The sequence below is a fragment of the Rhinolophus hipposideros genome (assembly GCF_964194185.1).
Source record: "Rhinolophus hipposideros genome assembly, chromosome: 3".
Taxonomy (NCBI): Eukaryota; Metazoa; Chordata; class Mammalia; order Chiroptera; family Rhinolophidae; genus Rhinolophus; species Rhinolophus hipposideros.
This window is the reverse complement of record NC_138049.1, coordinates 68,410,604-68,434,592: the sequence shown is the minus strand read 5'-3', so window position 1 is coordinate 68,434,592 and position 23,989 is coordinate 68,410,604. Positions and strand designations below refer to the sequence as shown.

The 23,989-nt window shown below is 36.2% G+C and overlaps 1 pseudogene across 1 annotated transcript; it reads right to left on the bottom strand.

The window, feature by feature from the left end:
* Positions 1-375: 375 nt before the first annotated feature.
* On the bottom strand, positions 376-1,413 carry LOC308493545 (calmodulin-1-like; annotated as a pseudogene). Its single transcript has one exon. The product of its transcript is annotated as a calmodulin-1-like (transcript).
* Between the last annotated feature and the right edge of the window lie 22,576 nt (positions 1,414-23,989).

The following is a 23,989-nucleotide window of genomic DNA, read 5'->3' as shown; positions in this document are numbered from 1 at the left end:
TTTGTTTTCCATCACTTTGAGTATCTCCTGCCACTCCCACCTGGCCTTCAATGTTTATGTAGAAAAGTCATTCTGTAGTCTTATGGGAGTTGCCTTGTATGTAACCCACTGTCTTTCTCTTGCTGCTTTTAAGATTCTCTCTTTGTCTGTAACCTTTGCCATTTTAAGTATAATGTGTCTTGGTGTGGGCCTGTTAGGGTTTATCCTGGTTGGAACTCTCTGCACTTCCTGGGCTTGTATGTTGGTTTCCTTCATCAGGTTAGGGAAGTGTTTTTTTTTTTTTTTTTTTTAAATTGGGTAACATTTTTTTATTGGAAAACAAATATACAACTTGGAATGGATTTGAGGCAAATTGTGCTATAAGCAGATTTTAAGTGACTAAACAAAGTTTAAAAAGCAAGTAACAATAAAAGAAAATGTTTCTGGCACAGGACCAGTAATACAAAAAAATAGTGTACGAGTAACTAGATAATACACCCATTTTGCAATAGTGCAACTTTTAAGTACATATTGTTGACTGTCCATAGTCCACGCAGAGTTACAACTCCACATTTCAACAACAACATGCTGACAGTTCCTAAAGAAAACTACTTAAAAAAAGGCATAACCCAGATGTTCCCTCATTTGACCAACTCCATCTAAGTTTAGATGTGCAGAAGGGCTTAGATATATCCAGAGGAAGCCACATGCAACATGTTACTTGGTCAATTTTCTAAAATAAGGTTTCAGGCCAATGACAGTAAGATAAGGGAAGAAAACATGGAGGAATGAAGTCCTAATTACTATACATGCATTTTTTTTTTGACAGTAGGGGGAAACCTTTTACAGATAAGTTACGAACAAAGAAAAGGCAAATAAACAATTTTGTACAAGAAATTTAACACATTCTGTACAACGTCTTCACTTTGCTGTCATCATTTGTACAAACTCTTCATAGTTTACTTGCCCATCACCATCAATATCTGCTTCCCTGATCATTTCATCAACCTCTTCATCTGTTAACTTCTCTCCAAGGTTTGTCATCACGTGGCAAAGCTCTGCTGCACTAATATAGCCATTACCATCCTTATCAAACACACGGAATGCTTCTCTAATTTCTTCTTCACTGTCTGGGTCTTTCATTTTTCTTGCCATCATTGTCAGAAATTCCGGGAAGTCAATGGTGCCGTTACCATCAGCATCCACATCCATTTATCATGTCCTGCAACTCTGCTTCTGTGGGATTCTGCCCAAGAGACCTCATCACAGTTCCTAATTCCTTTAGTGTTATAGTTCCATCACCATCCTTGTCAAATAGTGAAAAAGCTTCTTTGAATTCTGCAATCTGCTCTTCAGTCAGTTGGTCAGCCATGCTGCAAGCGCTACCGGTCTCCGAGACGTGACCACACAACCACTCAGCTCGCTCGCTCCACTTGGACTCAGGTTAGGGAAGTTTTTGGACATTATTACTTCAAATATGTTCTCAATCCCTTGCTTCCTCTCTTCACCTTCTGGTATTCCTATGATGTGCATGTTGTTCCACTTGATGTTATCCCAGAGGTCTCTTAAACCATCTTCATTGCTTTTTATTCTTTGTTCTTTTTGTTGTTCTGTGTGGGTGATCTCTGCTAACCTGTCTTCTAAGTCGCTGATTCGATCCTCTGCTTCATCTAACCTGCTGTTAATTCCTTCAAGTGAGTTCTCTATTTCAGTAATTGTGTTCTTTATTTCCAACTGGTTGTTCATTATGATTTCTCTATCCTTCTTTATGTCATCTCTAAGCTCCTTAAACATTCTTATCATCAGTGTTCTGAACTCTGTCTCTGATAGGTCGGTTACCTCTGTTTCTTTTGGTTCCATTTCTGGAGGTTTCTTTTGTTCTTTTATTTGGGACATGTTTCTTTGTTTCCCCATTCTTGCTGACTCTCTGTGTTTGCTTCAATGTATTAGATCCCCTAGAGTTCTTAGTTCTTGCTGGGTTATCTTATGTAGTATGTGTCCTTTATATTTGACTTGCACTACTTCGTTCTTCTCTTCTGAGTGTGCTCCAAAGGTGACTCTTGTGTTGCATATATTGTCCTGTTAAAGAAGATCTTTAATTGGTTTTCGCTTGTGAGTAGGTGAGGTTAATTCCTGACTGACTAGTTGTGAAACTTGGCTCTGCCCACCGCAGGGTCTTCTGCTGTGTGAGGGTTGACCACTTAAATGTGGTTTGGCCTCTATGGGCTCTTGTGCCTGTAGAGAATTCCCTATGGATGTGTCACTTGTAGGTCAAACCCGGTAATACTCTGGTTTGGTCTGGAGTTGGCCTCTAGCTATGTTGAATCTTGTGCCTCTTAAGCTGGGCCCTGGTAGGGCAATTTCAGAAAAAACAAATCACCAAGCACAACAACAACAACATCAACAAAGAAAAAATCAAATACCTTCACATGTAAAAACAACTGACAATCCCCACTCAACACAGGCAAAGATATCAAAGATATAAAGATAAAACAAAACAAAACAAAAAGCAGCGCCAGTCTTGGCTTAAGCCCACCAAGTAATCTCCAGGTTACTGGAGTACCAGTAACTGCTGGTACTGCTTTGGTACTGCTGTACCAAAGAGTCCTCTGCGTATTGTGCAGGCAGAGCCGGTCACCTGGTGCCCAGCGTGACACTGGAACTGCAGATTTAGATGCGTGGGGCTGAGGGGTCTGGATGGTAGTTTCTACAAAGTCAGTGTAGTTTCTGCTCTTGCCTGCACATATGCGCTCTGAGAGTAGCACCACCAGCGCTGTGTCCAGTCCTCCTCAGTCTTAGGGCACTTCTTCCGTGTGTGTGTGTGTGTGTGTGTGTGTGTGTGTGTCGGGCAGGAGATTTCTGAGCTGCTGAAAGCCCAGAGCTGTGTCTGCTGCTTACTGCTGATCCCTGGGAGTGCCTCTGCAGTTGTAATTGCCCTGCCCTAGGCAGGCCAGAATGGGTGGGGGCTGGGGACAGAGGGGTCTTCTCTCTTCCAGCCCAGCCATGTCGCACTCTTCCCAAAAGCCAGAAAGGTGGTGGCTGGGGCTGGAGGAGTCTCTTCTCTCCTAGCCCATCAAAAATCACACTCTTCACTGGGTCAGAGCTGCACGGGAGTCTTCCCAGAGCCTGAGCACTAAGGCTCCTCTGTAATCTGACACTACTCCTCTGTTCAGGGGCCAGTTTAAGTCTCTGGAAGGGCTGGGGTAAGATTGGAAGAGCAAAGGGAGGGGCCCAGGTATGGAGTTTATGTCCTTTGTTGGCCTAGCGCCCAGCTGGAGGTCTCACTGAGGTTATTGTCTCAAATGCTGGATATGCTGCCTCCTTGGCGGGAGAGATCAGCTGTGGGACTCAGGGAAAGAGCCCACCTCCTGGCTTTTGTGTTCTCTGTTCCGTCCTGGGATCCCCTGCGTCTCTGAAGCTGCGGATGCCGGCTGTGTTTCCACCGCCACAGATGTGGAAGGTGTTTCCACAGCCACAGGTGCGAACCGCATTTCCACAGCCGCAGATGCGGACTGCGTCTCCACTCTGCTCGTTCCCTTCCCTCTTCCCCTGCTCACCCAATTTGCCCACCTTCAAGTAATCCTTGCACGAGTCTCTTAGCTGTTCTGCATGATGAGCAGAGAGTCCTTTGATGGGTTGTAGATGTCTCGTTTGTGATAAGATCCGGAGGAAAACTCAAAAAGTCTATTTTAATTTTTGAGGTTTCTCTGAATGTATGATTTGAACATTAATTTGAAAAATCTAGAGTTTCAAATTTATTAGGAAAAAATACTTTTAACTGTCAATTTTTCTTTCTTTTGAGGTAAGGTCATAAAGTATTTCTGTGGGTAGTCTTTTTCAATAATAAAGCAAGACTATAATATAGTAAAAACAACAAAACAGACTCAGGGAGGCCTGGCTTCAAATTCTGGCCCTGTTCTGATTATGTGACATTATGTATACTTATACTTTAATGAGCGTCAATTTCTTCAGCTATAAAATGAAAATTATATATATATAACTGATAGGGATTTTGTAAAACAATATGCCAAACTTAGTACAATGTGCTGCTTAGTAAATGATGCTGCCTTGTAAACAGCATCATACATAGTATTCAAATCTGAATCTGACTCTATTCTGCAGATAAATTAAAATAAAATATTTATAAAAAACCTACAATGAGCAAGACCCTGGAGTTCCAAAGATGAAAAGCTCCTGTTTAATATCTTGAAGCTCACCACAGTTTATGTGGAGAGACCTGTAAGCCATTAATTATAAAATGGCTGTCAGGCAGGGTGTCATGCGGGGTCTCAGCTCCCGCTCCCCACATAAGAATGCAGGATATGGTGAGGCCAAAGAGGAACACCCATGGAACTATAGATGGGGGAGTCATACTACTATATTCTCGCTGGCGGCATCTGCCTCTCGCAATCCGTGCTTGCTAGCTCAGCCACCACCTTCTTGCTAGCCCCCATTTTCTGCTAGCGTAACCACAACAGTTATATTAGTGGCCAATGGCTCACTCACTGGTTACAGCTGACGGCCAACTAGCCACAGCTGATGGCCAGCCAACCACTGTTGATGGCCATTTACTACCTGAGCCAGCACCTTTCCATATGAGGCCGAGAGCCTGGAAACTGCACTCCTGGCTCTGTCCCCACAATGGCAATGTGTGTTTAGGTCATATTAAGAATGTCTTCATCTTGGGTCTATCTTCAGTCAGAGGGCCAGGCAGCCTTCCTCTTGAGGTCGTTGAGAAAAATACACACCACAAACAAAATTAGTAAAGACATGTATTTTACTAGTTGTGCCACAATAGGGTGTTTGATTGAACTTTGAGGAGCATTACTTTTGTCTGGAAAGAGAAGTCTAGAAAAAGCCCATTGTCATGCAGGGTCTCTGGTCCCACACTCCGCGGGGAGGCCAAAAAGGGACAACAAGGGAGCCACAGATAGGGGAGTCATACCACTATATTCTCGATGGTGGCTGGACGAGACACAGAAGCACACATCCGCCAGTACCCCAACAGAGGATCTTCCTGCACCCCAGTCTCGCTGGTGGCCAGGTGAGACACAGGAAGCAAGATCCAGACTATCCGCAATCCACTGTCCACTTCTCTGCCAACAAACCAACCCCTTGCTAACTGCAATCCATGCTTGCTAGCTCAGCCAGAGCAGTTATATCAGTGGCCAATGGCTAACTGGTTACAGCTTATGGCCAACTAGTCACAACTGACGGCCATCTACTACCCAAGCCAGCACCTCCCCACGTGAGGCCGAGAGCCTGGAAACTGCTCTCTGAGACTCTGTCTCCACACCCATTCCTAATCCCATACTCAAATATTGGATTTTCCCCCTCACGTGTTTAAGGAAACACACTCATGTGTACACTAACTAATGAGAAGCAACAGAGGGTTTTCCCCATACTTGAAACGGTTCTGGCTGAGATCGCAAACCTGAAGGTCAAGAAGCAGGAGCTTTGAGAGGAAGGGCAGATGAGCCAGAAAGAGTAGCCAATACAGAGGTTTGCAGGTAAAAGACACTGTAGTTCAGTATTCCTAGAGCACAAACTTCAGAGACAGGGCTGTGGGAGTAGGTAGGGGCCAGTCCATGGAAGTTTTGTGTGCCTTGTCAAAGAATGTAGACGTTGTCTAGTGGGTAATAAGGATTTACTGAAGCATGAGAAGCAAACATGTGATATAAGCAGATACGTATTTTATAAGGACAAGCTTGCCAAGAATGAGAGAGACTAGACCAGGGGTGTCCAAACTTTCTTCAACGTTTTTCACCAAGGGCCATATGCAGTAAAATACACAAACAGCCGGGCCACTCACTCGAGGTGAAGTACGTATTGCCTCACCTGGTTTATTTAAGTAAACTAAATATATTTTTGGAATTTGCTGCGGGCCAATTAGAAATGGATTGTGGGCCGCAGATGGCCCGTGGTTCGCAGTTTGGACACCCTTGGATTAGAAGGACCTGAAATGAGGGCAAAGAAAATGGTTCTTACAATAGTCCAGGTGGAAAATCTTAGGCATCTGAACAATAGTGAACATTCTGAAGGTTACCAACCTAGCAACCTGCAGACCCATAGTTTATATCCAGTTCTCACATGGTCAAAGACCTTTTAACTTATCATGAAGTTTACATGGATGAAGCAACATCACGAAAGATTCAATTGTAGTGAACTTGACCGAGAAGAAAAAACAAATTAGTACCTGAAGCACCCAGAGCCATGCAAACATTGGGTTACCTTGGCCTTCTTCCTCTGTTTCACTGTATCACAATTCAATCAGTTGTTCTTTCCTACTATGTTTACCATATTTTCAGGGAGAGGATGGTTGCTCTAGGCCCTGGAGCAGGGGAATGCTACTTTATCAGATCTAGAGGGCATGCAGACAGCAGCTCACCTTCCCTGGGATCCAAACCTTTGCTGAACCCTTATCAGCCAGCTTAAGCTAAATTATGCTTGGTAAAAAACAACTTCAAAGTCTCACTACCTTATGAAAACAAAATCTCTTTTCTCAGTTCTGTATTTTTTAAGTCAACTTCAGTTCTGTTCCCTCCCATTTTCATTTTGAAATCCAGCCTGAATGAGCTATTCCTGTAGCTACATGCTCCTTGTGAAGCAAAGGGAAAATCGAACTGACTCTTCAAACTTCTGCTCTGAAATGACACAGACAAATTCTTATTAAATTCCATTGGCCAAAGCTGGTCACCTGCACAAGCCTGACATCATAGGGCAGGAAGTATGATGCTCCTATAGGAAGTATTAGTCTCCCAATAGAGAGAGTCTCAAGATGGAGTGGCAACAAATATTTTCAAATATTCAGTCTATAAGAATTATTGAAATTAAGTCCTGCGTGGGTATTTCTGGATATTCTCAAGTGGGTCAGGTTTACCAAAAATCTATTTCCTTGAGGGACTGAAAGAAATCATTGCAATTGAAGAGAGATCTCTGCAGAGACGCTTGGCTCAGTAACAGATTACCTAGAAAAAAGGCAGCATAATTGTTCAAACACAAAAACTCTTAATTCAGATTGCTGGTTGTAAATCATATCTCTCTCACAAACTATGTGACCATCGGCAAGTTACTCAAATTACACACTTCACATCTATAAAATGGGAATTCTTTTTTTAAAGGAAGGAACCTCGTCACATAAAAACAGTCTTCCAATGATAACAGAACAAGAGAAAGTAACAAAGTCACTGTTATAAACTCAGTAGTGGCAGATGGTGGTGGTGTGGCATTATTGCACAGCACAGCTCCGGGAAACAGCCACGCTACCTCCTTTTGATTCACTGTAATACCCACCCACACAAATACTTTCTAGGTTTTAGCTGCAAGAGCAGGTTTGCAGTCACTCTGGTCATCACATCAACTGAGGTTGTCCCTGCAGAGAAATTTGGCAGAGGTGGCATAGCTGATATAGCAGATGGGTCTTTGAACGTATGAAACACATACGAGGTACTCCAGAAATAAATAGGGGTGAAACAGGCACTCCATTTTTAGAGAGATCTAGAGGTCCAAATGTTTCACTAATGAAAACTTTGGTGATAAAAATGATTCATGTTTCTAAACATTTGAAATCCTTGATATTACTGAAACATTGCACACTACCAAAATGTTCATCCGAAACACAGTTTAAATCCATTTATTTTCTGTTTGGGCAACACAGTGCCTGCCACCTTTATGAGAGTGTCAGAACTGAGCTGATGATCAGTTCAAAGAGGAGGACCTGATGCTAAAAACAACTTGGTCTCCACCATCAGTGGAGCAACCATCAACCATTTCCCAGAGGGCATTCAAGGAACAGTTTTAAAATTGTACTCTTCACTCATAAATTGTCAGCTTCCCAGGTATGTGGCCTGCCTCTCCTGACCAGGGCCCTTGGGGACAGGCCACTTTGAGAACAAGAAAGACAAGTTCTGGGAGGTTGGCCTTCAAAGCCCTAATCTGTCCATTTAACCTACCAGCCCTTGTAGGAACCTCAATTCTGAGTTTGGAGTTCACATCCCTTGATGATATTTCCTGTGAACCCCTCCTGACATTGAAATCATCCTTGTTTAATTCTTCTCCCTTACAACCTGTTCCTGGACATTCTCTTAGACATTTACTCTGGTCTCCTTCCCACTATTAACTGGCAAGCAGAGTATCTTGCACCCATCACAGATATCCTGCTTAGAATCTCTCTGTTCCCCTCTCCTATATCTTGACTGCAAAGCATCTAGCTCATTCTAGGATTGATCCTTTGAGAGGTGGGAGCCCCTGGAAAGTGCCTGCAGAGACTATAGAAGATCTTGTCTATTATTTGTAAGAATTTCCAATTCTATCTTGTCCCACTAAACTTTTAGGATTATACATATAAACTATATATATATGTACATATATATATATAATACATATATATTTACATATTGGTATACACATAACATGTATACCAATATGTAAATATGTAATATATACATATATTATATATAAGATATATTATTTATACATATATATTATATATACATATATATTATATATTATGTGTATAATATATTTGTACACACAGAAGATGACAAAAAATGTATACACATTGTAAGAAAGGAAAATTGTATTAATTTTGTAATACTCAATATACACCAATAACAAAAGATTAATACAAGTCACATTTGAATTCCGCAATTACAAGGGGTGCTCAAAGTGTACCATCAGCGTCCAAACAATTCTGATTACAGCAAAATACTGCTTGAGAAATGTTGACCAATGTCCACTTGTATACATTTTTTGGCACCCTTGGTGTTTACGTGTTGATATATTCTAAATTGTATATATATAGAATTGATTACTATCTATAGAATATATATGTATATATACATATATGTGTATATATATATTTATATATATGTTTATACATATATATACACACACACACACAATTCTAAACAGACAAATTTTCAGCATAAAACAAAAATATTTAGAGTGAATACAGCAAACATGGAAGGCAATTTTACTTGTGACATATCTCAGGTGCCAATCTGTGATGGTCCTCAGTCCACCTGAATACATAGAATGTGTAGATGTTAGTGATTATAATGATTCTATTTTACTGGGGTGGTCGAATTAATTGTGTAGTTAAAGATGTGTCACCGAAGGGCCTCAGGCTCTAGTAAATGCACAAACACTAAGAGACTATTATGTGTAAAATAGTCATTAGTAGTTTATGAGGTAGTACACAGAGCACATGAAGCTCATTTCATGGCTAGTTTCCAATTTCAGTGTGGTTTTATATATATACATACTGATATATATGATATATAATCTTCTTTACAATATGAAAGTGTCATTATATTTATTTGCAATCGTATAAAATTGTTTAAATTTAACAGTGCATCCTGTTTTAATTAAAATATGTAAATCAAGAACTCCAGCTGATATTAATTCCCTTTGCAATGTCAATAAAGCTTAATTTATTTGGTTATCATCCTAAAACAATAAGTCCTTAAGCCTAAGCAGCCATTTTTTGTTTCCATTAATTAAGTTCTTTATAAATAGGAAACTGCTCTGGGCTTCAGTTAGTAAAATAAGTCATTTAGAAAAAACATCCAAAGGAGTAAAAGACTGATGAAAGGCCAACATAATTATATTTGAAATTTGTTGTAAGTTTAATGCCTGTATTTAATGATACAAACTTTCATTTGGAATTAAATATTGAATATAGACATATGACTGGTGACATGTGTTATTCATCTAAGTATTGAAAATGACCTTTCTCTTGAAAAAGAAGAGCCAAGTTACTCTTTCCATTTCCATGTCTGTCTGCTTATTTTGCCACAGAACAGTAAAAGTTGATGACGGGACTCTTGGTTCAGGAACTTTATAATCTAGCAACTTAAACTACATTTAACGCAACAGTGCTTTCAGCGTCCAGTGAAATCAAACATGGCAATGATGGTTAATGTGGAAACATCCTATTTGATAATCTCAGGAAAATACATTTAGAACTCTCTAATTTATAGATACTTTAAAATTTATTAGTTTTGATGAAGCAATAAGAAGAGAAAAAATATTCCATGCATAAAACGTAAAAGCATGTTATAAAGATAATTAACATACAGTCATTTATTTAGAAAAATATGCAATAAGTGCTTATCCATTAATATGTAATAATAACCATATGTGTTGTGGTATGTTAAAAAATAAAAGTAATCATAAGCTAGTTGAAGGGATAGGAAATAACTAAGAAAAGATTTGGAGCTACTCTCTAAAAATTATACTTGTCTATGATTAAAGCATTTTCCTTCTGTCATGATCAATAGAATAAGTCTATCATATATATTAATGATACCATGATTTTCTTATTAATCAGAAATAGTCCTTTATGACAAATAGTATATTAGTATATAACTACTAACAGAAGGAAGGTATAAATAAGACACAGAAATGAAAAAGGAAGGAAGAAAACAAAAAGCTAAAATCTTGCCTATTGTGAACATTCTACAGAACATTTTCTCTTGCTCATTCTTGCTTCCTCCATATAAATGTTTTTAAATTACATTTCCATACAGTAGTTTACTACAGTAGTTTACTACAGACAAATAGTAGTTTACTACAACTGATCTTATTTATTGGTATCCAGAAGTTGTTTATTTCTAGATATTATCATAAATGAATGTTCACTAATTTAGCCCTGTGAAATTTACTTTTTTGTATTTTTTAAAAAATGTTGATGAGATTGCCCTTTATATCACCCAATATGCCCCCATATCAAGTCACACTTGAAAAATGTTTCATGGAAACTATGAAGCTCAATTTTGATGATAATGTCTCTCACAATTTCTCTTTTTGTCTTAAATTCAAGGAAGTTGAGTCAATGTGAAGCTTAATCACAGAGACTATATTAAGTCTAGGCTTAGCATATTTTCTTCTGTTCCCCCACTCTGACGGTTGCCCACATTTCTTTTTTATAATGTAAGATATGTCTCCCATTGAAATCTCACTCCAAAATTTTTTTAAAAAACAAAATAGTACTAATAAACTAAATAAAAACAGATTATTTAATAGAATAAACTAGAAAATATGCCCTCAGTTAAATATATTCGATTACTTCCAAACAAGTTTGTCTCCATTCTAATTTTAAATTTTGGAGTTCTGACAATGTTGCAATTTGTTAGTATTTATGGGATTATGTGAGATGTGATGGACATATTATTCACCACAAACAAAAAAACCCACATATTTTGTTGGCAACATAAGCATTAAGTTTCTATGTAACCATAACAGGGGATTTGCATTTATTTCAATTAAAAAAAATAACTTGACCTCAAAACATTGTAGTTTATGTTAATTTCTGAGGTTTTTGTTTTGTTTTGTTTTGTTTTGTTTTAGTCAATGTAGTAAAATCAAAATAATTAATTTATTTTGGTAAAAAGTAATACAAGCAGATTCATTCCACTATTAATTTTCATTACAGTATTTTCTTATTTTGTAAATTTTAAGTAATTTTCCCCTCAATATCAATAAGAAATATCAAGCAAATTTTTTTTTTTTTGTTAAATATCCATGACTGAGAAAATGTAGTTTTGGAATCTTTCCTCAATGTTCATAATTATTATTGAAGTCATCACTCTCAGCTTTAAAGTGTCCAGCATAACCTTGAACCAGAAACATTTATTTCATGTAGATTTGTACCTTGTAAAATGAAATATACGCCCTCTAAACCAAAGGTTCATATTCAGCATAAAACGTCATGCAACAAACATGTAATTTGAATTGACAATTATTCAGTATAACTTTATCAAAAACATCAGGGGAAGGAAAGAAACGTTTATGAAGTATCTAGTGTTTTTAGGGATTTTATATGTGCTGTTTTATTTAATTTTCATCAAAATCCTGAGGAGCAGGAATTATACTCATTTTATAAAGAAAAGAGACAGAGAAGGAAAAACCTGAGACTACATATTAACTATCCAGTCTCAACAAGCGGTTGGCAGAGCTACCATGTTTCCCTGAAAATAAGACCTAATCAGAAAATAAGTCCTAGCATGATTTTTCAGGATGACATCCCCTGAACATAAGCCCTAATGTGTCTTTTAGAGCACAAATTAATATAAGACCTGGTCTTATTTTCAGGGAAACATGGTAGGAGTGCATATTAAGCTACCGAGAAATGAATCCAAAACCAGTATTCTTTACTTTTAGTTTGCATTTACTTAGCACTCTGATATTAGTCCCATGTGTGAATTGCCTTTGATCTACCTCAGCACAGTATAAGAAAGACTTACCAAGATGAGACTAGTAATACCAAATTCTTTTCATATTCACCCTATTTCTGATTTCATTATACCTGCAGTGCCCTTCATTCTACTTATGTGAATTATACATATGAGGGGGGATGAGTTCCATATAATAGAGACTGGAAAGAAGGGAAAAAAAATCACTTTGTACTGATTATGCTATAGTACTGAAAATATTATAGTGTTCCAGACTACTAAATTTAATATTCCTGTATAGTTTGGAGTTGAGAGCCAGGCATCATTGTTGGCAGTTTTGATGTAAACACCTGGTAAACTACTTCCTAAATGGCAATATGCCTCTGTAGGTCTCAGAGAGACTTTGCAGATCCAACAAATAAATGTTCTCTGTAGCCCCTTTTGGTTAATGATGATTAAGACCGTGTTTTGCTTTAATGCTGTCATCACAGCATCATTTGAGATGAAGCTATCCCTAGGGAGTCAGTTAAGAGAAGTCATTAATAATCAAACAGATAAGCAAAGGCGAACATATCAGTACAGCCCTACTAATTCCACACACAAAAACGACGCTGTGATGATACTTACACATACTACCATTTTAGACTTGAGGATTTTTGGATTACCATCTTGAGTTTTTGGATTACTTAGATTGGGGGAGGAGGGGAGAAAGGAAGGCAAAACTGTTCTGGTACTTTCTTCTGAGTTTCAACATCAAGTGGAAAGAGGCAGGAGGGCACGAAATCAGCACCTTCTAGAGTCACCCCAAGGAGAAGCACACACCTGCCTGACTGCGTCTGACCTCCACCTCTGACATAGTAGGCTGAATTCACACAACTTAAAAAATTGTTGGTTTTGACTCCAAGAAATCTGTCAGTTACAGTTAAACCAAGCACTTTTCAATAATAACAGTGCATTGTTCTTCACAAAATTACCCAGAAGTGCTGGATATTTTCACGGATCTTTCAACAGAAGCTTTTGAACGACAATTTTCATTATAAATTCTGCTTAGGTAGTGGTTTTAAGCAAAAGATACTTTGTAATTAATAGTATTAGTGAAATAACATGAATTAAGGTAATAGTAACCTTTCCTAAGAGGGCTTAAAAACATGTATGATGACCTTCCTATGTGCCTTCCTTCTTCCACATTTTCTGCTCAGGATCTCGGAGTATAAAAAAGGAGACACAAGCAAAAAGACAATTATAACATAGTATAAAAAAGGCTCAAATAACTCAGATGTCTTTGAGCTATTTGGGAGGACACAGGAAGTTATCTAAACAAAGCCTGGGGTACCAAAATTGACTTTACAGAAACAATGCCATCTGAGCTAATCCTGAAGGGTGAGTAAACCTTAGCTACAAGGAAAGGGGCAACAAAGTGTGTGACACAGAGGAGACAGTTTGGCAAAGAACCATCAGTGGGAAAAGCATGGTGGGACTCAGCATTTGAAGAGGATTTGTTAGAGATGAATTTAGAGAGGTGAGCCATTTAGGTTGCTTAAAGTCATTTAATTTGAGGAAATAGTGAAGAATCATTGAAGGGTTTTAAACAGATGAGGATTTTGCATTAGGATTATCATTCTGGCCAATAGGCGGAGGTTGAATTGAAGGTAGAAACATTGGAAACTGTTATAGTGTTAGGAAAATGTTATAGTGTTCCAGAGTACTATGGTAGTCGGGATACAGGATGGTAGAGAGAAATAAGATGTGTCTATACCAGTATTGTATGGGAGAAACATAATGGAAGCCACATAAATTTTGTAATAACTATGCTAGAAAAAAGTAAAATTAGCAGAGGACACTAAACTTAATAACATATTTTGTTTAAAATAGTATCATTTCAATATATACAAGATATTGAATATTGAGATCTTTTTTACATTCTTTTTTCCATACAGTCATCAACAATTGGTATATGTGTATACACAAATTATTGATTTTTTTCCATTTACAGTTGACATTCAATATTATTTTATATTAATTTCATGTGTATAACATAGAGATTAAACATTTATAAAAGTTAACCAACAAATGAAAAATTGGTGTATATTTACACTTAAAACACAGCTAATTCTTACATTAAATATCATCGGACATATTTGATTTTCATTTACATATGTCTTGATCTATCTAGAATCTTACCTAGATTTAAATTTTATTAATTGACAGTTGAAAATTAAGTTTGCAAACCTAACCTATTCCAAACATACTTTGACGTTTTCCAATAATTAACTGTGCATTAGTTTATATTTAAATTTAAAGTAAATAAAATTGAAACTTCAGTCCCTCAGGCACACTAACCACATTTCAAGAGTTCAATAGCCACATGTGGTTAATGGCTACTAAATGGGACATAAGGTAATTTGGAGATAAATTTGATAGCTCTCGGTGATACTTCTGGGACTGGGGTAAGAAAGGAAGTTAAAAAAAATGATTTTCAAATTTTTGTATCAGAAAAAAAACAGGTTAATTGTCCTATTTACTGAAATAAGGAACAGGGTCAGAAATGTTCAAACGCATTTGTTTGCTTTCATTAAATTGAATGCTGTTTGAGCTAATCCTGTCTTTTTGGAAGAATCCGTAGACCATGTTTTCAATGTTTGTGAGTGTGTATACACATGTGTGTACCTATGTGTGTGTATGTGGTATCTGTGTTAAGAGATCAGGAATTATCAAAAAGTAGGTCACATTCTACCCTCATCTCCCACCACACATGGGTTTACAATCTTGGAGTTTTCTACCACAATATAAAAACAGAGATACACAGAATTATCCAAAGCAAACAAATTTTGATAAATATGAAAATTTATCAAATTTATCCATCATTTTGATAAATATGAAAAAGGAGTTATTTAATATGAATAGATCATTTAATAAACTCCAGAGAAGGATTTGTGTTTCTTCAAACTTATAGGAAGGTTTCAAACGCCTTCCTATAAATTTTGATAATAAAGATTTTTTTTCTTCTAAAGGCAAATGTATCTAAGTATTTTTTTTTTCTACTTAGAGTGTTAAAAAAAAATCAAAATCTTCTTTTTTCATATAGGAAACTATTTGAACTAATGAAATAAGACTATTGTATATGCATGTGTCCTTTTTTTCATATCAAACATTTGTGTTCAAAAAGGAATGTTTTCTTTTTAATAATCATAATAGAATTAATTTCTTTTCTTTCATGTAGTATCATATATTTTGCTAATATAGTTTTAAATATATAATAAAAAACTGATGCTATTTAATATTTTTATTCTTGGAAAGCTTCAAAAGAAGAATATATGAAACTCTTTAAATAATGCATATGTACTTTATAACTGTTTAAAACCTAAAAAAATGGAAAAGTTGGATTTTAAAATTATTAACAGTAAGCTTAACTTTTATTCTAAATAAAATTGTAAACTAAATTATCAATTTCATGATTTACTACCACTAAAAAATGACATCAATGACTGGTAAGAGTATGGTTCACAAAAGCGATAGGTTGAAAGAATGCTATAAAACATAGGGTTTATTTTGGTCACTATGTTGTGTTTATTATATGTCAGGTATTTTCCTTAGGACTTTAGAGATATTAACTCATTTAATCCTTATAACAACCCTATAGATGGGTTCTTCTGTAATCATCATAAATCATCATCATCATCTCTACTTTAGAGATGAGAAATGCAAATCAAAAGAAGATACGTGACAAAGGCAAGATCATACAGCTGGTGCAAGCGAGACCTCAGGTTCAAATCCTGGCACTCTGGAGGCTACATATCTGGTGTCCTTAGCCTTCATTCTGTCTGTATCACCTTTCACTCTGCAGCTTGATTTTGAAACCATTTGACGAAGTTCCTTATAAGGTAGTAACTTAGATTTGAATGGTCATTCTCAAAATGTGTTAATTAGTGACTTCAGAAGGGTCTTTCATAGTATGCCACAAGACTTCTATGCACACATAGAATTCCAGTTTTTTTCTGATTCTGTCAGGTTTAACTTTTTATCCATGAATTTTATGAAAAGATAGAGGGCGTCTTTATTAAACTTTCAGGACTCCAAGTATGAGGGTGATAGCTAACATGCAAGAGAACAAAATTAAGAGTCAATATGGCCTTGAAAGAACCAAACTTTTGCCTTTTTAATGTGACCAACATTTAATTTCTGCTTGAAGATTAGAATTGATAACAGCAAAAATCAAGAATGCACAAAACAGAATGGAAATGATTGCCTTGATGGCAGATGTCTTGAAAAAGAGATCAGAGTGCTTTAGTTGACTGCAGATTGCAGCAACCAAATCAAAGATGATGCCCCCTAACGACAGCCACCCCACCAAACCCTTTTCCAACATGCCAATTACATATTTCTATGTTGCACTAAGAGAAAAAATATTGTTGAAATCAACTGAGATTTTCTCCATCATTGTGTTTAGCGCTAATCAGACAATATCTAGAATACTGAATTGAGTTCTAGATGTCATGATATGCATGGACAAAGTACAACCAATTCATAATAATTTAAGTGGGATAGTTTGGAAACTGGTCTGAGAATTATACCATAAAAGAGTGGTTGAAAAACTAGAGAAGGGAAGATTTAATTGAGAACAGAATAGAATTTTTAAATATTAGAAGGTGGGAGGAGTTGTATCATATGCAAGGAGGAATAGACTTCTTTTTTTTAATATTTCAAAGGAAACATGTAAAACCAATCTGTAGGAGATGCAGGAAGACAGATAACACTTAAGATTAATACTGTAAATATTTATCTTATGAAGAAATGAGCTCTCCATCCCTAAAAGTAAGCAAGTAAAAGATAAATAAATGTCAGCCTGTTTTTGTGGAGCTTTGTGACCATAGAGTTTGGATTAAGTGACCAACGAAGCCCCTTCCAATTTTAAGATTCTATTAATTAACCTCTTGTCACATCACATGTTTATTTCATTGTGTACCTGAATTTTTATTAAATGTTACTTTAGCTTAATTAATCAAACTAAATATTTTTTGTTAATTTAGTACCCATTAATAAATAATATCAACTGCAAATATATTATTAGAGGAAAATTAAGTAACATAATCAATGTTCAAATAAACTTTTGTTTACAATTAAGATACTGTGATAATCTCCAAATTTATCACAACACAGTGGAAACTTTTAAGATACATATTTAGTGAACTGATACAAAGAAAAGATAATTCACGGGATTTTATTGTGCCTTGTTCCTCTAAGGGCTTGTCACCCACGAGAAAATCTATTTAGTTAAAACAATTGACTACTGTATGCTCATCTAAATTTTGTTTGAAAATAGACACTGCAAGAACCTTCCTCTCAATGTAGTAGGATAATTATAGCTTCAAACAGAAGAGTCAGGCTGTAGAATAACCATTTCTTTCAAAGTTTACTTTTGAGTAGTCATTGGCATCTCTACTTTTGGAAATTTTGTTTAATTTTAGTTATGAAAAATTTTGGTGGATCGAAACTGCCATTTGATCTTTGGGACTAAAGGCTCTGGAAACAAATGCCAGCTAAGCTAATTATTTTAAATGCAAATGTTCAGCTAAATCTACATCTCAGACCTGATAGGCAACACGTTACTTTTTTAACAGTTGCTCAGTGCTGGAAAAAAACAAACACAGAGCTTTTCTCAGTATGCAAAAGGTGACTGCTACATAACACATTCCTGAGTTAGCTTAGTTTCTGCAGTTTGATTCTCCTATACCTTAAATGGGATGGTAAGAGATCCTTCTCCCTGCTTCTCCCAGGACCAAGAGACAGCATTATGTAACTTAAAATTTCCAAATCTGATTTTAATAATCTCTAAAACCTAAAAAAATAAATAAATAAAAATAAATAAATAATGTTACCTGGGAACATTTCCACATACTATACTCAAACCCAAGGTAAAAGAATATATTTTCTATGACTCTGAGAAGCATTTACAGTGCTCAAATTTTTCTTATTTATTAAATCCATAAATTGCTGAATGGTTTGAAGATGTCCAAGACACACGGAATTATTTCCACAGATGAAGAAATTGTAGCCCAGGAATTTTAGTATTTACCAAATCACTAAAATCTTTTCATTTTGCTTTGTTTTTAATTCTATATCTTTAAGCTGTGATGCCAAGTTTAATTAAAGATGACACGCTATATGACAAATTACAAAAGGTCATACAGCACACAATTGAAAAAGTCCTTCACTCTAGTGTTCCTCCTCTTCCTCTTCCTTTTCCTTTTGTATGTCTTCTCTTTCCCATTCTTTCTCCAGTCCTTCTTCAACTCCTTTTATTCTTCTTCTCCTGCTCCTCCCTTTTCAGTTAAAAAATGCATGCTGTAAAAAGTTTGAATTCCAAAATTTTTTACTTTTATAGATTTTTTCTTGCTCCACTCATAAAATATGCTCATGAAGATGTAATGTTAAATGCAGACGCAGAGCAAAGTTTGTCTTCTGCTTATTTATGATCTTAGATCATCACACATGATGCATTTCTGTGTAACTTAAATCTTTTCAATACAAAAAACAATGAATAACATAAATTTGAAAAAAAATTTAAATAATTAATATTAAATACTTTCCAATTCTCTTAATCTTAAAACTTAATCTGGTGTCGAAAATTGAAATATATATATATATATATATATATATATATATATATATATATATATATATATATATATACATCTTTAAAAAATTCTGCAGCAAATTCTTGTCCTACAGGTCACTCTGTATTAGCTGTCTGTGTGTGTGTGTGCATGCGCGCGAGCGTGAGCATGCACATGCATGCACATCTCTGTATATATATTGAACAAATATTTAGTGATAAAAATTTTAGTCTGATAATTGGAGTTCTAGGCTTTTCTGACTATATTTTGGTAATTTTAAAAATCCCCAATGTATTGACTACAGATGTGACCTGGCTAAAACAAGTGATCTCTAATTAATTACCACATGGCATTATTCACTATTTTGTGACAAAATAAAATTAAAAATTAAGGAACAGAGCAAAGATGGAGAAGTGATCCCTATCCAGCTGAAATGCTTCACTCAGGACTAACCCAACTGGGATCTTTCTCAGTTTTCATTTGAGGTTGTTCCATGGCAGAAAGAGGGGAAAAAAGAAAAATTCTGTCACTGCAAAGTTAATGTGTGAGGACAACCTATCCTGCCAAAAAGGTCACAGACCCAAGCTGCCTTGACTCTCACTTTAATGGCCTAGGCAGTTATTCTTTTTAAAGAACAGTCCAAAGATTGGTGGAGAAGAATGAGGAGAAGAAACCAGAGCACACACAGAAAGATTTTTAACAAACGATTTGATGCTAAAACTTTCTCAGCCAGGAAATTTTTCAGCTTTTCTTATAACTCCCCAGGTTTTCCTTCCATTTTTCAATAAATGTAAAAAAAAAAAAAAAAAAAAAAAAATCCTGCAAGACCTGCCTGAGACTTTTCCTACTGCTAGAGGGAATAATGAGACACTGGCCACAAATGTCAGCTTTCATCAGTCCAGAACAACAGCCTATCCTTTCTGAGGTTAACATCCCATCAAGCTTAATTCTTTAATAAGCAGATTGACTGACAAGTGGAAATCTTTAGAGCTAAACAATCTCAACAATCTGTGTGGAGGGTAAGGGGAGTCTTACAAAAAAAGAAGGAGTGTATTAAAACCTGACACATGTGGGTTTCCAAATAAGGCTGTCATATTTCCAAATAAAAGTGTTCCAATGGTCTTTGTTTCAATCAGTTAATGCTTAGGTAAGAAAGCATGAAATGTGTCCTTTTTTTATTGGTAGCTGTGTAACTAAAAAACAGATCTTGCATAAGAATATATCCAATAATTAGGAAGAGATTACTGTGAAGTTAAAAATTAAGCAAATATATCCTTTATCTGGTCTCTATATAAATTATCTTTCACCTTGGTTTTGTAACACTAAGCATGGGGATTTTTCTCAAAATGCATTGTGAAATTCTTCTAAAATATTCAAAACAAAATTATGTTTTATTTTCTTGACTTTAAAAACTAAACAAAATATGACATCTAGAACATTTAGGAGATGGTGGCCATGGGAAGGGAGTGGTTGAGCATCAGAGCAGTTGGGTGTGACATCTGACCTAAGGCAGGCCATCCCTGCTCTAGAAAGGGCAAGTGACCAGTGGGGCCTATGGTTTTTCAGTCTGTTGCTACCTGAAAAATGGAAGAAAACTTAAATCCTTACTACTAAAAAGAATTGTTTTAATGACACGATGATTCCTTTTAACGAGCAAAAGAAACACTTAACACAAGCAGAAAATAAAATGGCGATGTTTGTAATTACAGGTCACTTTTGGCTTTCCTAAAAGACATAAAATACACAGGGCTACACTGTGGGTACATAAGGGAAATTATGAAGAGCTCTTTGTGGGTGGTAGTATCACAACGAAGTTTGGGTTGAATAACAGAGTCTTCTACAGTTGGTCTTCTTATTTTTTTAAAAGGTAAATATACTTGGGGGAACGGCCCTACATGATGGCAGAGAAAGTGGTTGCTTCTGTGGTAAGATTTGAAAGACATCTACCGACCCATCCAGAAATATTTTTGCCATCGCCTGTGGTGTTACCAGAAAATTTCTCACCATTCCTTTGGGACATTATCTCCAAAAGTACATTGAAATGCAAATGTTTTCCCTCACTGTTCTCACATATTAATCCAGTATCTCCCATTATCATATTAGCAAGAATTTATTTATCCTCTATGCAAGATAACTTAGGTGAGAGTGAGAAAATCGGGGTTTAGCAACAAAGAAAACTAGGTGTAAAATGCACTCACAGTTCACAAAAGAGCCTGGGGGGCAATGAGTACTTAGATTAGAGAATGCTGAGTGGGACAAGGGCAAGTGAACTGGGCAGAGAAAGAACAGTGTAAGTTATGCTGTTGAAGATTTTCTCCACTATCCAGCTCTACTTTCCTAAATTACAAAATAATTCCTTCTTTATAACTTGCAAAGCACTTTGTATTCTACCACCCCATATGATAGGATCCTATACTTCCGTGTCTTGGTGGGGGTTACATATCTGTTTGTCCCTTGCCTATTTTTAGTTCTCCAGGCTCTGTCCTTAAGATCTCAGTATTCCCACAGCTTCTAGCTAAGGCCTGTACAGAAGTGCTGTACTAATATTTATTAAACAAATAAAACTAATACAATGGTGATGGTTACAGTGAGAGTGTAGCAAATGTCGAATCAGATTTTCTCACTTTCACACAATCCAAGCAAGGGTTTAAAAAAAAAAATGGTGATCAAATTGCATACCTGACTAGTTATCACAGCACATTCTATGTACTCACAAGATATTACTTTGTATACTTATAGGGTTTTTGTTATAAATCAGTGTCCCTGACTGAACTTTGTATTATGGGACAAATAAGACCAAAACTTATTCATCATTTAAAAATCTTTTATGTCATTTTTAATATCTTGTCTCCCTTTCTCTACATTCCACCAGATGATCCCAACCCCCACCTCACCATCTCTGACCATATTTAACGTAAGAAGGAATGAAAGGAGAGAAAAAGGAAAGAAGGAAAGAAAGGCTGAAAAACAGAGGGAGGTAAATCATAAGAAATATATTTACAATCGCTTTATTTTTTCCTCCCATGGAAGCTGGGACTAAACGATATGCATGTGCTAACTGGCATTTCAGTTGCTTAGCCATTGGGTCAGGAAGGGGTTGCACACCTGAGTCGTTGTTATGCTGAGTTAGGTTGGGGGTGGGAAGCAGCAGTGGTGAAGGGATAGTTTCAGGGTCAGGCCAGCAGTTTTATGTCTCTTTCATCTCATTACCACTCTTCCAGAATGGAATTCTTTATATGATTGTATCATGCCAACTAATTCTCTTATTTTGTAGGTTAAACAGTCTTGGATGTCGATATACCCTTCTCCTGGGGTGCTCTATAAAAGATTACTGAGAAATTGGAGCTACGTTTCATGAAGGTCTTAATTCATACTATTCAGATAACGTTATACCACCTCAAATTCTGCTTTTAGTTACAGAAGTTGAATAAGTCTGTCTATTCTTTCAGAGATATTGTTGAGGAACTGTTTATTTTGTCAAGGTCCATGATTTCATGGGTCATTAGCCATGCAGGCAGCTACTGTTCAAAACCTGCCCAAGCAGCAACTTTTCTAAGTAGGTGTCTGGAACAGCCCCATTATCCATGGCAGTGTCATTTGACTTGCTTTTTAATGCATGGCCTGGAAGCCTATGTTTTGACTATGGAAGACATCATGCTTTGGTATACAGGGCCCCTTTTATCAAAATTATTTTTGCTCAGCCTACAAGGGCGTGCAATGGTCTATGTAAAGTCTTTGTGTTTTTCATGTTTCTAATAGCCAGTACATAAAGCGTAAAATGATAGGCATTCAATAAATGTTGAATAAGCGTACTTGTGATTGTGAGTAAACCAAAGCCTATAGACTTTTGCCCCTACCAATTTCTTAGTAGGTTTAATGAGCATGAACTTCCCAATTACATTTGGAAAAGGCTCGCAAAGAGGGAACTGATGAGTTAACACAAGAGTATAAATAGTTTCTCAATTTAAGATGTTTAAGAGGGGATTCAGAGAGTCCAGGACAATTTTAGAAACATCAGATGAACGGACTTCTTAATTTGGGTGAAGTGTGTTATAATTTGAGGGAGGGGCTCATGTGAACTCTTCAGAGCCATTAATTCATTGAGAGTCAGAACATGGGGGTGATTTCAAAGTACAGTTTTATCATTTATAATCCCTCTGTTGCTTGATCCCTACATCCCAGACACCTGAGAGAAATGAAATTACAACTCTAAAACAAACAAACAAACAACAACAAAAAAACTGAGTTTCTCTGGGAAAAAAGTTTAACTCTGATACACGTTTTCAAATGTGCCTCTGAAACGTTAAAAGATTTATTCAAGTGAAGAAAGAAAGCTCCCACCTTATCAACAAACATTCACGTGATGATCCAGAAGATATAACACCTCATAGGCTTCTGTAATGCTGGTGGTAGTCATAATGCATAAGGTGGGCACATGTCTTATTAGGGAGACCACTTCATGGACAGTGTAGATACTTGACCACTGCACTGTACACCTGACGCTGACACTGAATAATACTGTGTGTCAAGTATAATTTAATATATATGTATATGTGTGTGTGTGTATATATATATATATATATATATATATATATATATATATATATATAAACATAGTCATGCGATATGGAGTACAGCATAGGGAATAGAGTCAATGGAATTGTAATAGATATATATGATGTCAGAGGTGCAATAGATTGGGGGAGTAAGGTTATCATTTTGTGAGGGGTGTAAATGTCTAACTATTGCATTGTTTTGTATACATGAAACTAATTAAAAAAATAAGATAATGCATAAGGAAGAATAATAATAAATGCACTATGGTATAACTATAAAAGTTGAAGAAAACTATCATTTCCTGGAGTTTGAAAAATCTTTTGGAGTTGGATATAGTAGAATTCTATTGTAGGAATTAGGAGTCTCAGAAACTCTTGTGACATTACAATTTTTAGTAAATAATTGAGTGAAGTTGTTTTCTGTTTTTCAACCTGTAAAATAATGGTCACTTTCTCTTTCTCAATTATTTTTCCAACAAATGAAGTAAAAGTGTATTAAAAACTAACTAAAGAAGACAATCTGGTTTTGTGTTTAATCACAAAGGACAACGATTGCCAAAAAAGCAAAGTGCCCTGAAATTTCATGTGGCCTCTTTGAATGAAAAAAGGAGTGTGAGCTACACAGAAAAGACACAAATCAGCAATCATTCAACTTTAAGGGCCC